General features: G+C 65.7%; 1 long non-coding RNA gene across 1 annotated transcript in view; it reads left to right on the top strand.

Annotated features, from left to right (window-relative positions):
- The window catches only part of LOC146869933 (uncharacterized), a 130,080-nt gene that overhangs the window by 36,831 nt on the left and 85,749 nt on the right, over window positions 1-7,500 (top strand). The window lies entirely within an intron of this gene.

Genomic DNA, 7,500 nt, shown 5'->3' with positions numbered 1-7,500 from the left:
AGTGAGTCACGAGGAGACTGTAGGTTTTGTCCTGGCCCAAGTGGCCTGCGAGGGGGACGTCGTGGGCCAAGCCCAGGAGGAGGTCTCGGAAGCGTAGGGGTACCACCAGCACCCGGGCGGATCCTAGCTCCACCGACTTCTGCTCGCTGTACAAAAGGTCATTCTCCCAATACACCCAGTGCGTTCCAGTTTGGTCGCCCGCGGCCTGGGCCTCTGCTTGTTGCCGGGGCCCGACCAGGGAAGGACAGGTAGCCTGCTCTCGGCAGAACTCCTCTCGGGAGGGGCCCCCCTCGTGGCGCCACTGGGCCAACTCGGGCAGATCGCCTAACTCGGTGAACTGTGCGGAGTCGGAAGGTGGGGGTTCGTCACTGGCGACCGACCCTCCTTGTGGGGGGATGTGGGGACCCTCGGCGGGGACCATCCTGTCTTCAGTGGTCAGGGAGTCGTCGGCTTCCCCAAGGGGGGTCAGTCGGGCTGCCATGGATCGGGTGGTGGCGCACACCCACTCAGGGAGACCCTTCATCCCTAGGTGGGTCTTGCGCTCGACTTGTTTCCAGGGGGAACTTTCCAGGTCGTTCCCCAGGAGACAGTCGACTGGCTGGGAGGTTCTCACTGCGACTTTCAGTTTACCGACCACCCCTCCCCATTCAAAAGGCACCAGGGCTACCTTGCACAGACTTTCCGTATTGTCAGCGGAAATTACCGGGCAAAAGACGTTGGGGAGGACCTGGTCTTCGTTGACCAAATGACTGAGGATACCGGTGATGCTGGCCCCGGTGTCACGAAGGGCCTCTACTTGGTGGCCATTGATCGTTACGAGCTGCCTATATTTCTTCGTGTTGGAGGGCAGGGGGCTTCCAGGGACCATTTCTCTATCTCCTAAGGATACTAGGGCCATGGCTGCGGGTTCCCACTCTACGGTCTCCTCAACCTCCTCCCCCAGTGCTAAATTGGCTATCTGTCTAGCGGGGGGTGCTGCCTGGGTGATGTGTGGGGCCATGGGGCATTCAGGGTCGTTGGCGTAAAGCCCGGGCTTCTGACAACGGAAACAAGTGATGGTCACCCGGTGCCCCCGTCTCACGGGGGGCCGGATACAGCTGGTGGGGGTGCCGGGAAAGGCGGAGGTTGGGTTTTCGGGGGACTGGACTGGGACTCTCTCTGCCCTCCCTGGTTCCCTCCCCCTCTCTGGCGGGGTGGTCCCTGACTGGCTCGGGGGTACTCTCCTACAGGGCCCCGGGAGACCCGGGTGTTGGTCCAGCGATCCGCCTCGACAGCCAGCTTTCTCGGATCCGTGAGCTTGCTGTCGAGCAGATGCTGGCGCAGTTCCACAAAGCAGTTCGCAGCCAGGTGTTCCCACAACATAAGGTCGGTTAGTTCTTCTAGGTTGGTTACCTTGCTGCCCTTGATCCACCCATCGAATGCGCGGCTGAAGAAGTTTACATATTCCACCCAGGTGGTGCCCGGGATCTTCCTGTAGTCCCGGAACCGCTGGCGGTATATCTCCGGGGTGAGGCCGTACCTTGTGAGGAGGGCCTCTTTCATGTGGTTGTAGGAGGTCTGCATGGAGGTTGGTAGGTCGAGCAGGGTGTCTCTCCCGTCGCTCAAGAATCGTCCCCACAACCCGGCCCCCCAATCCTTCTGCGGGACCCGATGGGAGGTCATGGCGACCTCGTATGCCCTGAACCACTGTTGAATGTCATCGTTTTTGTAATATTCTTTGACCACATCCTTGGGGATGTGGACCTTCTGCTCCGCCGGGGAGGCCGCCTCTCGGTTCCCCGGGGGCCGCGCTTCCTCGCTTTTTGCTTTTAGCTCCATTTCCTTCAAGCTGCGTTCGTGCTCCAGTTGAAGTCTCCTTCCTTCGTGTTCCCATTGGAGTTTCTTCTCTTCTAGTTCTCCCTGCACCCGAATCTGTTCCACTGCTAGCTTTTTCTCGGCCAATTTCAACTCGCCCTCGATTTTGAGTTTGGCTAATTCGAGTTCGTGATGGCGACTTCTTTCTCTGTCTGCGAGTTCCTCCGGGGATAGGCCCCCGTCTGGTACGAAGCTTCGCACCTGGTTGCTGCTGCGTTCTCCTTGGGAGGGTCCAGCTTCGTCGTGGGGCTCCACCGCTCCTTCTGGGCGGGGGGCTCCAGAATCCACACAAGCTTTCAGTGCCTTCTGCATATCTTCTTTGGTGTTGAGACCAGTGGTAGCGATTTTGAGTTCTTTGCAGAATTGCTTCAGTTCTCTGTGTGTGTACTCCTCCAGTTGTTCCGCCTGGAACACGGTACTGGTGTCGTTTTCTGTGAGAACCACGGCGTTTCCTTCTGCCATCTTTGTCGGTAGTGCGTCAGCCGTTCACGGTACGATCTCTAAATTATGGGCCTGAATCCCGTCGCTTGCCACCAATGTTAGAAGGCGACCTCAGAGGGGCCCGGAGGGGGCATTGACTAGCCTGAGGTCAACCCTCAAGGTATCGTAGCCGGGCACTGGCGGGAGACTCCTCAGGGGAGGGATCTCGTACCTAGGATCGTACACTCGGCACCACACGACAAAGAGACACCACACCGGGAGTTCTTAAGAACAAATCTTTATCAGATCGGAGTCGTAGGATCTTTATGATCAGCAAGGCAAATATATACAAGTAGAGCACTGGCTCACAGAGTCTCGGGGGGGATAGGAGGTAGCGGGACAGTCTTTGGGGATATGGATCAAAGGCAGGGGCGTACCCGGCGCACAGCTCACAATCCTCGAGCTGGGGGATACGCTGGTCGTCGTCGGGGTCCGGCGGGACCAAGAGAGTCTGTGGGAGCCGCGAGTCACTCAGCAGGGCTCAAGCACAAGTCGGAGGTCTTACGATCTTTTCGGGGAGCCGCGAGTCACTCAGCCGGGCTCAAGCACAGGTTCGGAGGTCTTACGATCTTCAGGGAGCCGCGAGTCACTCAGCAGGGCTCAAGCACAAGTTCGGAGGTCTTACGATCTTCAGGGAGCCGCGAGTCACTCAGCAGGGCTCAAGCACAAGTTCGGAGGTCTTACGATCTTCAGGGAGCCGCGAGTCACTCAGCAGGGCTCAGATGTTTCCAAAGGCGAATCTGCCGGATAGTCCCAGAGCACCCCTTGTTATAGGACGACTCCTCTTTGATGTCCGGAGTCTGTGCAGGCAGGGGTCTTGTCACCTGGGGGTCGCTTGTCGGGGTTTCCTGCCATTGTCTTTTGATCCTTTCAGGGCCGGGTCGGGAGGAGTCCCAGACACCCAGCAGGCATGGAGCCAGCCCTCGGGGAGGCCGGAGGGCCGATCGAAACCCATCTTCCCAGGGGAGCTCAGAGGTGTGATGGAAACTGCTCCTCCCTCTCTCATCCCAATGGGAGCGCGATGTCCCCCAGCCGGAGTGGCGCCTCTAGGCCAGGGTCGCGCTGGGGCCGGGCAGCCATCATGGTGCATGAAGTGGGCAAGCGGGCCCGGTGTGGCCGAAAAGAGGAAGGCCACGGACGGGGAAGTTCGGGTCGGGTGTATGTGTGTTCTGGTGGGAAGGATCGGCTTGGCCGTGTGCTCGGGGGCTGCGTGAGGTGCATGGGTCAGGTTATGTGGTGCGGGGACAGGGATGGCCATGCTACGAGGCCGGGTCTAACAGCAGTGCACACACAGAGAATGTGCAGTGTCTGCACACGGTATATTGGCAGTGCACACACACACAGAGGCCGTGCAGTGTCTGCACTAGGGCTGGGCGGAATTTGCGGAATGCCTCTTCGCAGAATTTTGAAAAAAAATTGTGGAAAACGAGCGCACAACCTGAGGGACCGTGTGCCCGGGACTGGGGTCCCTCATGCTTGGGCAGGCTCCCCTATCTCCCCGGCCTGGCTGCGTTGAGAAGCAGGGACCGGCCCCGGGCCTCCTGATTTTTGGTCAGGGCCTGGGATCCCACGTCCTGCGGCCTGCCAAGTGTCCATCTGCCCGGGACAAGGGACCCTGGTGCAGAGCCCCGGAGCCCTGCAAGGGCAGGCGGGAGCCCTACCGCTATGGCTCGGTGTGGGCAGCTGGGAGTCCTTTTGGTCCCGGCCATCTGGTCGCACCTTTCCCTCGGCCATCTGGTCGCACGCAATGCTTTCCAATGGGGCGACCAGATGTCCGGGCCAGCCTGGAAGTCCCGATGAGGGCTCATTTGACTCCCGGATCCCAGCCAGGGCTCCAGGAGGCCGGGCGCGTCCACGCCTAGGGTCCCCTCCGTCACTCGGAGCGCGAGGGTTACAAGAAAAGTGGGTAGCCTTCCTCCGGATTAGTAGGGGCAGGGTATGCCGGGACACCCCTCCCGGGGATGGCGGTTCTCAGGCGGGGACCAGATGGGCCAAGCCCGGACGACACTTCCCCGGGGCGTCCGGTGCTCCCTCCTCCAGCCCGCGGCGAGGCAAAGTGCCCAGGACGGGCTCCATGGGTCCCCCGGGCGTCCACCGAGGCCTGCAGCCCCAAAGCCCTGAAGCCCTGGAGCCCTTCAGCCCGGAGCCCTGGAGCCCTGGAGCCCTGCAGGCCCGGAGCCCTGCAGGCCCGGAGCCCTGCAGGCCCGGAGCCCTGCAGGCCCAGAGCCCTGCAGCCCCGGAGCCCTGCAGCCCCGGAGCCCTGCAGGCCCAGAGCCCTGCTGCCCTGGAGCCCTACAACCCCGGAGCCCTGCAGCCACGGAGCCCTTCGTGGGCAGGTGGGAACCCTAGCGCGAAGGCTCGGGGTTGGACAGATGGGAGTCCTTTCAGTCCCGTCCATCTGGTTGCACCTCTCCCCTCGGCCATCTGGTCGCGCGCAATGCTTTCCAATGGGGCGACCAGATGGCCGGGCCGGCCTGGAAGTCCCGATGAGGGTCCATTCACCTCCCAGATCCCAGCCAGGGCTCCAGGAGGCCGGGTGCGTCCGGGCCTAGGGTCCCCTCCGTCACTCGGAGCGCGTGGGTTACAAGAAAGGGGGGTAGCCTTCCTCCGGATTAGTATGGGCAGGGTATGCCGGAAGACCCCTCTGGGGCTGGCGGTTCTTTGCCGGGGACCAGATGGGCTACGCCCGGGCAACATCCTCCCAGGCTTCACTCCTCCGGCCCGCGGCGTGGCAAAGTGCCCAGGGACGGGCTCCACGGGTCCCGGGCAGTCCTACCCCCGGGGCGCCCGGGCCCGAGAGCTCCGTCGGTCCTCCCCGTGCCCGAGTCCCAGCCGCTGTCCCCCAGCCCCCGGGAAGCAGAGAGCCCACCGAGCCCATGGTTCAGGCGGGAGCCCTACCGCTATGTAGCCTTCCTCCGGATTACTAGGTACAGGGTACTCTGGGACCCCTCTCGGTCCTCAGCCGGCAGCTGGACGGGCCGGGATGCTGCCCCGGTCCTGTCCCGGGGACTGCCGCGTGGCAGGGTGCCCGGGACAAGGGGTCCGGATGGTCCGGGGAGGCTTCGCCTGCGGGCCTGGGAGCCCCGGCTGGGTCCAGGGGACCGGCCGGGCCCCGGGTCGGGGTCTCCGGCCCCGTCCCCCCGGCCTGCGGCACTGCCAAAGGCCCGGAACGGGGTTCCGTTGTGTCCGGGGAGCCTCCCCAGGCCTGTCTGGGTTCATTGGCCCTTGGGGGCCCCGGGGAGGGCGGCCTCCCCGCCCCGGGCTCCGTCCCTGGTCCTGTCGCGTGGCAGGGTGCCCGGGGCGGGCTCTGGAGGGCCCGGGGAGGCTTCTCCTGCGCCTGCGGGCCTGGGAGCCCCGGCTGGGTCCAGGGGCCCGGCCGGGCCCCGGGTCGGGGTCTCCGGGCCCCGTCCCCCGACCTGCGGCACTGCCAAAGGCCCGGAACGGGGTTCCGTTGTGTCCGGGGAGCCTCCCCAGGCCTGTCTGGGTTCATTGGCCCTTGGGGGCCCTGGGGAGGGCGGTCCTGCCGCGTGGCAGGGTGCCCGGGGTGGGCTCCGGAGGGCCCGGGGAGGCTTCCCCTGCGCTTGCGGGCCTGGGAGCCTCAGCCGGGTCCAGGGGCCCGGCCGGGCCCCGGGTCGGTGTCTCCGGCCCCGGGCCCCGTCCCCCGGCCTGCGGCACTGCCAAAGGCCCGGGACGGGGTTCCGTTGTGTCCGGGGAGCCTCCCCTGGCTCGTCTGGGTTCATTGGCCCCTGGGGGCCCCGGGGAGGGCGGCCTCCCCGCCCCGGGCTCCGTCCCGGGGCCTGCCGCGTGGCAGGGTGCCCGGGGCGGGATTCGGAGGGCCCGGGGAGGCTTCCCCGGCGCCTGCGGGCCTGGGAGCCCCGGCTGGTTCCAGGGGCCCGGCCGGGCCCCGGGTCGGGGTCTCCGGCCCCGGGCCCTGTCCCCCGGCCTGCGGCACTGCCAAAGGCCCGGGACGGGGTTCCGTTGTGTCCGGGGAGCCTCCCCAGGCCTGTCTGGGTTCATTGGCCCCTGGGGGCCCATGGGGGCCCCGGGGAGGGCAGCCTCCCCGCCCGGGGTCCTGCCGCGTGGCAGGGTGCCCGGGGCGGGGTCCGGAGGTCCCGGGGAGGCTTCCCCTGCGCCTGCGGGCCCGGGAGCCCCGGCTGGGTCCAGGGGCCCGGCCGGGCCCCGGGTCGGGGTCTCCGGCCCCGGGCCCCGTCCCTCAGCCTGAGGCACTGCCAAAGGCCCGGGGCGGGGTTCAGTTGTGTCCGGGGAGCCTCCCCAGGCTCGTCTGGGTTCATTGGCCCCTGGGGGCCCCCTGGGGGCCCCCAGGGAGGGCGGCCTCCACGCCCCGGGCTCCGTCCGGGGTCCTGCCACGCGGCATGGTGCCCGGGGCGGGGTCCGGAGGGCCCGGGGAGGCTTCCCCTTACCTTTTCCCTTTCCCCTCAGCCATCTGGTCGCGCCTGTCCCCTCGGCCATCTGGTCGCGCAAGCCCCTTCGGCCATCTGGTCACGCATAATGCTTTCCTATGGGGCGACCAGATGGCCGAGAATGCCTGGAAGTCTCGATGAGGGTCCATTTGCCTCCCGGATCCCAGCGAGGGCTCCAGGAGGTCGGGTACATTCGCGCCTAGGGTCCCCTCTGTCACCTCGTGCGCACGGATTACAAGAAAGGGGGGTAATTTTCCTCCGGATTACTAGGGAGAGGGTCAATCAGACCAAAGTGATGTTTGGCGATCCTGAATCAGGGGAAGGCAGACCCGGGGCCCGCCCGCCGGGGCCCCCAGGGTCCCGGGTACGCTCCTGCCTGTCAGCCCCTTCCCGATGGTCCTTTCTCTCCGAGTTTTCTGTGTCAGAGCCCCGTGAGGTCCGTGGATTCCGAGACAGGGGAAGGCAGCACCCGGGCCCGCCCGAAGCGGGGCCCCCAGGGGCCCGGGTACATACACCTGCCTCTCAGCCCCCTTCCCGATGGTCCTTTTCTCCGAGTTTGCTGGGTCAGAGCTCCGTGAGGTCCGGCGATACCGAGACGGGGGAAGGCAGACCCGGGGCCCGCCCGCCGGGGCCCCCAGGGGCCCGGGTACGCTCCTGCCTCTCAGCCCCTTCCCGATGGTCCTATCTCCGCCGGGTTTGCTGGGTCAGACCTCCGTGAGGTCCAGGGATCCTGAGATGGGGGAAG

The sequence above is a fragment of the Triturus cristatus genome, chromosome 1_1 (genome assembly GCF_964204655.1).
Source record: "Triturus cristatus chromosome 1_1, aTriCri1.1, whole genome shotgun sequence".
Classification (NCBI taxonomy): Eukaryota; Metazoa; Chordata; class Amphibia; order Caudata; family Salamandridae; genus Triturus; species Triturus cristatus.
Note: the sequence above shows the minus strand (reverse complement) of the source record. Positions and strands in the feature narration are given on the sequence as shown.